This window comes from Cornus florida, unplaced genomic scaffold, assembly GCF_030987335.1.
Source record: "Cornus florida cultivar Cherokee Brave unplaced genomic scaffold, ASM3098733v1 CherokeeBrave_3.0.0_Hap2_Chr05, whole genome shotgun sequence".
In the NCBI taxonomy this organism is placed as follows: Eukaryota; Viridiplantae; Streptophyta; class Magnoliopsida; order Cornales; family Cornaceae; genus Cornus; species Cornus florida.
In genome coordinates this window covers 68,654,348-68,664,451 of record NW_026775575.1, presented here as the reverse complement: position 1 = coordinate 68,664,451, position 10,104 = coordinate 68,654,348, and the positions used below count along the sequence as shown (strand labels likewise).

General features: G+C 33.3%; 1 pseudogene; it reads left to right on the top strand.

The window, feature by feature from the left end:
* The first annotated feature begins 221 nt into the window (after positions 1-221).
* On the top strand, positions 222-1,698 carry LOC132309417 (double-stranded RNA-binding protein 4-like; annotated as a pseudogene).
* The last annotated feature ends 8,406 nt before the right edge of the window (positions 1,699-10,104 follow it).

Sequence of the window (10,104 nt, the reverse complement as noted above, 5' to 3'; positions counted from 1 at the left end):
ATCAGAGATGCGGATGGCAGTCACACCCAAGTTCTGCTCCCAAGTTTGGTGGCCCACCCAAGTTCTGCTCCCAAGTCCCAACCCTCGCATAAATAGAGGTTACCACCCTGCACTTACCATCCCTTTTTCATTTCCTTCTCGCCAAACGCTGAGTTGATAATCAAATTTTCCCCTCAGTGTAAACAAACTTCTAAGACTCACATTTACTCACACTTTCACCGATGTCTCAAGAGTGTGCAGGGTCGCAACAGCTCCAACCCTACACGGCTGAATCAGAAAATATGGAGCTTCTACCTCAATCCTCTTCCGGTAACCCCTTACCTACGCTCTCCTCTTTTTCCCGATCTGTTTGGTTGCTCAGAAAATGCAAGAAAAGAGAGAAAAGTTGAATCTAATGCCTTGCATTGCTTTATGTAATAATTTAATTGCCTTGATTTTTCTTAGATCTCCAAGAACAGGTACAAGAATCGCTTACAAGAGTACACACAAAAATCTGCTATACAGCTCCCAGTATATCAAACAAATAATGAAGGATCTGAGCATTAACCGAGGTTTAGGTCCACTGTCAAAGTGGATGGATCAAGCTATACATCTCCTATCACATTTTGTCATCGAAAGACTGCCGACCAAGATGTTGCCCGAGTTGCGTTGGAGGTCATATCACAAAAGACAAAGGATGCACAATGCCCTCTTATTCACCAGGCTAGTCTCATGCATGGTTCTTTCTTCCATCCCCTCCCCACAATTTTTTTTTTTGGGTTGTTGTTGTTGTTGAGTGTATGTGAATTTTAGACATCAGTATCCTGATATGATGAGATATTATGGCAAGCAACCGAAAATACTAGTCATCGTAACTTATTATGTTATTATTGTTGGTTTGTTATTGTAAACACTGATATTTTCACCTTTTTAATTCATTATGATGTATTGTATAAATGGATGTATAAGTAGTAATGCAAAAATGAGTTATATTTTCATTTTAGGAATACTGATTGGAAGGCTTTGTTATGTTTTATTTTTTGTAGCTTATCCAGGATCCAGTCTTCTGCAAGTCTATCCTAAATGAATATGCATCTAGGATGAAATTGGAGAAACCGACTTACAGTACAATTCAACAGGCAAGGTTGCTTCCAGCTTTTGTATCTTCTTGTGTTTTCAATGGTGGTGCATACACTGGTAATGCTGGCAAAAACAAGGAGGAGGCTGAACAGTTGGCTGCACGCACTGTAATCCTATCAATTTTGGGTATCCATTTCTTAATTCTTAGTTACAAATTACTACAAGATTTACCTCTCTCTCTGTTCTTGGGGATATTGACAAACGCCTATTAATGCAATTTCAGAGACCTGCTCAGGACTGCATCCCAGACCTGCAATCCCAGTTCATGAATTCATGAAGCCAAATCTAGAACCAATCGAACCATCATCAAGATTGGCGAAGAAGTTTTACAGAGGGAATGGGGGTGCGTACTACGCATTGTGTCCCAATGAACTCGCCATGTTGAAGGAAGGCAACATAGGCGCATCTAAGCTCGCTCTTGAGAAGAATGGCTTCGCCCTCCCTCGTTACTCTGATTTTGCCAAGGTCGCTTATGTTCTTCAAGGTATATATATACTGATACAACACTCGTATACATAGATAGATCATATTCTAGTTTTATTCAATTTTATTTGATGATTATTTGTAGCTGTTGTCTAGATTATTCATATGGGTTTGCTGTTGTGATTTGTTTTTCGTTTTTTAAATGCTTGATTGTGGGTTGTGGAAGCCCCTTGATGCTTCAGATGAGATTGTGCATCTATATACATGTGTGTGTTTATATATATATATATATATATATATATATATATATATATATGTTTATTTGTTTACATACACGTTGTTTATTTACTATTAGTTCAATTTTTGGTATTTTATTACATTATTGTGGTTTTTTAAAATGAAATTTTAACACATAAATTTTTAGAATCAAATTATCTTTTAGAATTCTTTCTATTTCTTTTCTCTATGTGTATATACAATGACCAAGTGGCCTAGTGGTATCAAGCCCTTACCTTCGAGAGGTTAGGGGTTCGAGTTTGGGTGAAGTCATGTGTGTGTGAGTACCCAAACTAGGGAAAAAAAAGAAAAATACAATGATTATTGCTTATATGTTAAATAAAGAAGTTTTTAAACTATGCTGATAGTTTGATCATACCAAAAATAAATAAATAAATAAAATAAAACCCTTTTTTAGTGTTCCCTTTATCACTATTGCCATGGCTTACATAAAATCCAAGAATAAAGTTGAGAGCACATTATTTTATTCTTACTTAGATGAGAAGGGTATCGAGTGCACCCCTATATAGGATCAACTTTATTCAAGGATGGTTATTATTATTCAAATTTCAATTATTGTAAAACTTGCATCTAGGTAACTCTGTACCTGATAATGAACTGTAATACAATTAACAAAATGCTAAGAGGAAAAGTAATTGTCAAGTAGTAATGGCTCATTGTAAATTGTAAAAAATAAATAATTGAAGGCATGTGAGGTGTTTTGGAGCGACTTAAGTAGCAGTAGTATTTTAGAGTAGGTTTTTTATATGTTCTTCAATTTTAACCTTTTCTTTCTTTTTCGCCTTTTTCCTTGCCTTCACAAAAACAAATTTCATGCCAGCTATATTGTGCAAAATATAGCAACAACCAATAGATAGAAAGGGGGGATCACACTAAAACTTAATACCATTCTTATACAAGTTAAAAGTAAAGGATGCTTCAGTAACTTTAAATTTCATTTGCAATTTCTCACTACTTTAGAGGGAAAAGTTTCCTTCCAATAGCAACGCTACACATCAACAGCTAAGAGTTTATCATCAGCACACCATATCAGTCCAACAAGAGGAAGAAAGAAAGCCTAGATTCGAAGGTCCAAGAACATGTAATTTGGACTGTAAGCAATTCTGTGGCCCAATTACAAGGCAAGTGGGCGTAACTGATCCAGCAGGCCCAAATTTTGGTCACAGTTTTATCTTCCCAAAAATATCAATTTGAAAGGTGCAGTAGGCATTCGATGCCCACACCTAATACCATAAATGCGATATTTCCTATCACAATCTTACTATTTACATTTCTCTCCTTTAAGAGAAATATGAACAGGATTTAAACAATAATATAAAAAAACAAGTGAAAACAAATACAAGAGGATAAGGAATGAGAATAATTGATGATGAAAGGTGTGTGACTATATATGCATATGAAAACAAGCCAAAATACATATAATATATCCTCACAAACATATAATAAACATGTAAATATTTGTGTATATAAAAATTAAATTAATTGGACTTTTCCTAAAAATCAACAACTCTTTCGACTTCACGTGAGTGTACCAAACTAAGGTGTACTCACTTACACAATTAAAAATACACCATCTCCAATCTCCATTTTTTACGGATCTTAAAAAGACACTTCTAATGGGAGGCAGAAGCAGACACCAACAAGCCACGTGACCCAATACTTGCTCTCATGATTTAAATCCAACAAACACAAATTACATCAAGTATAAATAGCATAGTTGAATAATTCTAAGGTTATTTAGTTAATTAACAATGTTTTTTTAGACAATTGATTGATTAAGGCATATAAATCCTATTTGGGTAATTAACAAAAACATTACCAATTTAAATCTGAACAATTCACCACTCAGTACCTTATCTCTTCTTTTGACCAATTTATTAATCCTATTTGTGAATCTGCTAGTGGAAGCAGAGTGTGAGGTAGTTCATGGCAAGCCCCTTCCAACACTATGGAATTCATTCAAAAGCATGCTTTTTGAAAAATATTTTAATTTTCAAGAAGTATCGTTACAACTTTTACCCTATATGAAGTACTTTTGATTGTCAAAGTTTTTGTTATGATTTTTTTTTTTAGTTCTAAAAAGATTTACATCTTCAAAAAGCTTTGCATGTTGATAAAAAGTGTTTCAGATTCAATCTATGCAGATTTCTAATCCCAGATTCAAATTTTCTTGTAGACATAATTGACCAAAAAAAAAACGAAAAAAGAAAAAAGAAAAAAATAAAAAAAGGAATTAAAAAAGAAAAGAAATAGAAGTTATAGAAATAATCTATATATATATATATATTGTAATTATGTAGACTTTGTGGTTCTTATGTAATTAGGTTAGGTACTTCTTATCTTTTTAATATATATATATATATATATATATATATATACACACATGAATATATAGCTGTTGCATAAAACGCATATTTAGCTGTTGCAGTTTCATATCTATAATGGCATAAAACAACTTAACATGACAATAATAGAAAGAGTGATTAAGTAAGAGCCAAAAATTATTTTTAGAGGTGGCATATTTTTATGGTTGGATTTTTTTGTATTTTTAGTGAGGGCATATTTAAAATTTTACAGAGTATATGGGGGTATGATAACAATTAGAAAAAAAATCAAATTTAATACCATTCTTATACAAGTTAAAAGTTGAGGATGCTTCAGTAACTTCAAATTTCATTTGCAATTTCTCTCTACTGTAGAGGGAAAAGTTTCCTTCCAATAGCAACGCTACACATCAACAGCAAAGAGTCCATCATCAGCACACCTTATCGGTCCAACAAGAGGAAGAAAGAAAGCTCAGGTTCAAAGGTCCAAGAACATGTAATTTGGACTGCAAGCAATTCCGTAACCCAATTACAAGGCTAGTGGGTGTAACCGATCCAGCACATATCACAAAGGTGATTGATTATCACCTTTGTGTTTATCACCTTTGTGGTGATAGGTGATTATCACCTTATGTATCACTTTTTTCATTATGGTCACAGTTTTACTAGTTTGCAAGTAGAAAACTATTGGTAGCATTTGTTACTTGTTGACAAAAATAGCTGCTAGCAAGGCTAATATAAGTAGCAGAACTGAATATTGAAGAACTGTCCTTCAACAACACAAATGTTACTTTTCGTTTCATTTACTTTACTTGATTTTCTTATTTTACTTGCTTTTCGAAATTCTTTAATTTCAGTCTTTTCTTTCTTTTTGACCTTTTGTCATTTCCCTCTCACAAAAACAAATTTCAAGCCAGATTGTGGAAAATATAGCAATAGATGATTCTTAACTTTTATAAGAATAGTCCAGCCAATAAATAGGGATTACAATAAAACTTAATTGCAATTTTTTTTTTTTTTTGATAGATAGCTTAATAACATTCTTATAAAAGTTAAAAGGGCATTTTAACATTAACTAATACATTCGAATTTGAGGATACCTCAGAAATTTCAAATTTCATTTGCAATTTTTAGTGAACAAAATTCCTTTTCGGAGCAGATTTCAGATACCTCAAAATGCGCATAACTGCATTCATATGTTGCTCTCCAGGATCATGCATAAATTGGTTAACAATGCTCAATGCATAAGCCAGATCCGGTCTCGTGTGTGCTAAGTACGTCAATCTCCCTACAAGTCTTTGGTATCCTCCTTTATTAGCAGGTACTTGGTTAGACTAAACACATAATTTCAGTCCTTTTTCCACTGGTGTCTCAGTTGGTTGACATGTTATCATGCTAGTCTCTTGTAATAGATTTAAGACATATTTTCTTTGAGATAGAAAGATTCTTTTATTAGATTGAGATACTTCGATTCCAAGAAAATATCTCATAGGACCTAGATCTTTCATTCCGAATTCTTTGGACAAGTACTTCTTGAGAGCCTTCATTTTTTCAGCATCATTCCCTGTAACCATCATGTCATCTACACATGTAATGAGTGTAGTGATCTTACCCTGTTGTTTCTTCAAGAATAATGTGTGGTCTCAATTGTTCTGACGGTAGCCAAAGGCTGTCATCGACTTTGTGAATCTTCCAAATCATGCTCTCGGAGATTGTTTCAACTCATATAATGATTTCTTAAACCTGCAGACCTTCCGACTATACTTTTCGGGTATCATGCATCCTGGTGGGAGATTTATGTAAACTTCTTCGGATAATTCACCATGCAGAAAGGCATTCTTCACATCGAATTATTGCAATGGCCAATCCAAGTTCGTAGCTAAGGATAACAAGACCCGAACTGTGTTGATTTTGGCTACAGGTGTGAACGTCTCTGTGTAATCGATTCCATAGGTTTGGGTGTAACCTTTTGCCACCAATCTTGCTTTAAAGCGTTCAACTGTGCCATCAGTTTTATACTTTACAGTGTAAATCCATCGACATCCTACTGGTTTCTTTCCTGGTGGAGGATCAATGAGTTCCCAAGTTTTATTTTTTTGTAAGGATTTCATCTCTTCTTTCATAGCTACTTTCCACCTAGGGTCAGTTAAGGCTTCCTGCACACTATTAGGAATAAATACAGTAGATAATTGATTTACAAATGACAAATTTGATTCTGACAAATGATGGTTCGACACATAGTGACTCATGTGATACTTAACTTTACTAGAAAGTTCGAGTTTATATGTGAATTTAGAAATACCTCTAATGTGACGATGTGGTAATGTTCATAATTGTTCTTAGACGACATTGATAAAATATCAAATCCATAAATGTCCCATAAAGATGTGAAAAGTAAAACATGCAATATATGCCAGCTGCATTAGTGTGGTTAAATTAATTATCAGACCAGCGCTTACTCATTGTTTTGGGGGTATGCCCAAACTTATTTTTCAACTCAGCAAGCCCTCAAGTTAGGTAGACAATTATACCAATGAGAAGAAAAAACAGTCATTTAGTTTTCTTCATAATATCAACATAGATTAATTATATCATCTTGAAAACTAACAAATGGTATGAAAAGTAAAACAATTTTGTTACATGTTATATCCATTTTAGCACCCACAACACTCCCTCAACAAACTAGAGCAAATATTAATGAAGACAAATGGCTAGCTAAATGAAAATGTCCTTTTGTTTTCCTCTCCACACGCGCGCGCGAGCGCGCGCGCACACACAAACTACCAGTGCAGGTACATGCTATATTCCAAGGTCACTAATATTCTTTGAAAGCTCTGGACCACAACTGCAACATATATGATGTTTACCTTGGAACATCAAAATGATGGTAAAGGTGCAGTAGGCCTTCAATGCCCATTCCTAATACCATAAATGTGATATTTCTTGTCACAATCTTACTATTTGCATTTCTCTCATTTAAGAGAAATATGAACTGGATTTAAACAATAATATAAAAAAACAAGTGAAAACAAGTACAAGAGGACAAGGAATGAAAATAATTGATGATGAAAGGTGTGTGATTATATATGCATATGAAAACAAGCCAAAATACATATAATCCTCACAAACATATAATAAACATGTAAATATCTGTGTATGTGAAAATTAAATTAATTGGACTTTTCCTAGAAATTAACAACTCTTTCGACTTCTCGTGAGTGTACTAAACTTTAAGAGAAATATGAACTAAATTTAAACAATAATATAAAAAAACAAGTGAAAACAAATACAAGGGACAAGGAATGAAAATAATTGATGATGAAAGGTGTGTGATTATATATGCATAGGAAAACAAGGCAAAATACATATAATCCTCACAAACATATAATAAACATGTAAATATCTGTGTATGTGAAAATTAAATTAATTGGACTTTTCCTGAAAATCAATTCACAACTCCTTCGACTTCTCGTGAGTGTACCAAACTAAGGTGTACTCACTTACACAGTTGGAAATACACCATCTCCAATCTCCATCTTTTATGGATCTTAAAAAGACACTTCTAATGGGGGCAGAGGCAGACACCAACAAGCCACATGACTCGATACTCGCTCTCACGATTTAAATCCAACAATTCTTTGCCAAATTCAGGACACAAATTGCATCAAGTATAATAGCATAATTGAATAATTCTAAGGTCATTTAATTAATTAATAATGTTTCTTTAGACAATTGATTGATTAAGGCATAGAAATCCTATTTGGGTAATTAATAAAAACATTACCAATTTATTTCTGAACAATTCACCACTCAGTATCCTATCTCTTCTTTTGAGAGTGTGAGGTAGTTCATGGCAAGCCCCTTCCATCACTATGGAATTCATTCAAAAACATGCTTTTTGTAAGTATTTTAATTTTCAAGAAGTATCGTTACAGCTTTACCCTATATGAAGTACTTCTGCTTGTCAAAGTTCTTGTTATGATTTTTTTTTTTTTTTTTAGTTCTTAAAAGATTTACATCTTCAAAAAGCTTAACATGTTGATAAAAAGTGTTTTAGATTCAATCTCTGCAGATTTCTAATCCAATTCAGAATTTTTTTTTTCATGCCCAGATTCAAATTTTCTTGTAGACATAATTGACAAAAAAAAAATAAAAAAATATAGAAGTTATAGAATAAAAAAAATATATATTTGTTTTGCTAAAATAAAATGTAGATTACGGTGATTACCTCAAAATGCAATGCAATGATTACGTAAAAATGCAATGCAAATTTTGTTACTTTATATTGTTAATATATATATATATCTATTAAAAAGATAATAAAAAATTTAACAAAATAGGATTTAGTTTGCAAAACAAGAATTAGAATTGACTCTGCCTTGATTGGGTGGGCTAATTTTGGAGTGGGTTAATATTATTAATAAATATTTTTTTTAGGCTGAACTAAAATTAGTTAGTAAATTTTTTTTTTAGCCTACCCCTACATCCACCCTTGTATATAAGGAAAATTCAATTGGGCATAACGCGTGAATATTAAGAATTTGATTATAAGAACAATTTAAGAACTGTATTAAACATACCACTGATATGGTGAAGCAAAGATTACTCCCCGTGCATGTAAGAGACTCTGCTTCAGCTAGAAGGCTTATTCTGGACTGGGATCTTTCGGCGTCCTTTATCCAACCATTATTGGAGCCGCCGGACTAAGTAAGTGGAGGTCTGAGCGCCTCCATGCTTCTTCTCCGAACTGTTGATTGTTGACTCAGACAAGTATCACTAGCCAAATTTCCGTTTACTTTGTCTTGCCTCTAAAGAATCCTACAATCACATTTTTTTTTAATATGATTACTCGGCCCAAATTTGGAAGGCGATACAACACAAATATAGGTTCCATATCCTCCCTGTAAACTCTACATTGTGTAATGAGAGAGAGAGCAGATGGAGATGGTTTACACTGTGCAATGAGAGAGAGCAGAAGGAGATGGAGGCGCAAAAACTCAGTTCCTTATATTATGCACCCTAATCATAAGAGGGACATTATACAAACATAAGAAGTACCTAATTACATAAGAACCACAAACTTTACATAATTACAATTCAACCCCAACATAAAAATGTATATAGACACACACACACACATATACATATAATTGTTCTAATACTCTCCCTCAAGCTGGAAAATATATATCTATAATCCAAGCTTGGAAGAGATAGCCTTCAACCGATTATAACCAAGAGCCTTAGTAAACATATTAGCTGGTTGATTCTCAAACTTCACAAATGGAGTAAAGATGTTCTCACTTAATATTTTTCTCTCGAATGAAGTGACAAATCAACTTCAATATGCTTCGTTCTCTTGTGAAACACAGGATTGGATGCAATGTGAATAGACGCTTGGTTATCACAAAATAATGGAATAGGAGTTTTGACTATTAACCCAAGTTCCTCCATGCTTCTTCTTCGGATTGTTGACTCAAACAAGTATCACTGCCTAATATTCCGTTCACATTATCTTGCCTCTAAAGAATCCCACAATCACATTTTCTTCAAATGTGATTACTTAGTCCAAATTTGGAAGGCGATACGACACAAATGTAGGTTCCATATCCTCCCTGTAAACTCTACATTGCTACCACGATATATATATATATATATATATATATATTAAAAAATTAATACTAACAAAAATTAAATAAATAAATAAGAATGAATGCCATAACCACCAATCCACGACGACCAATGGAACCACACAATTGATTGATACATTACATTAAGAAAACCTGATACATAAAAATGGAATAATCTGGTCACCTCAATAATTGTTTGATACATTACATCAACTACAATATCAAAGCAAGAAAACCTGATACAAAAAAATCCAGCCAACAATTCATCATGCCAAAAAGTATGTTTGTAGATGTGATGCAGGAATTTTTAGGGC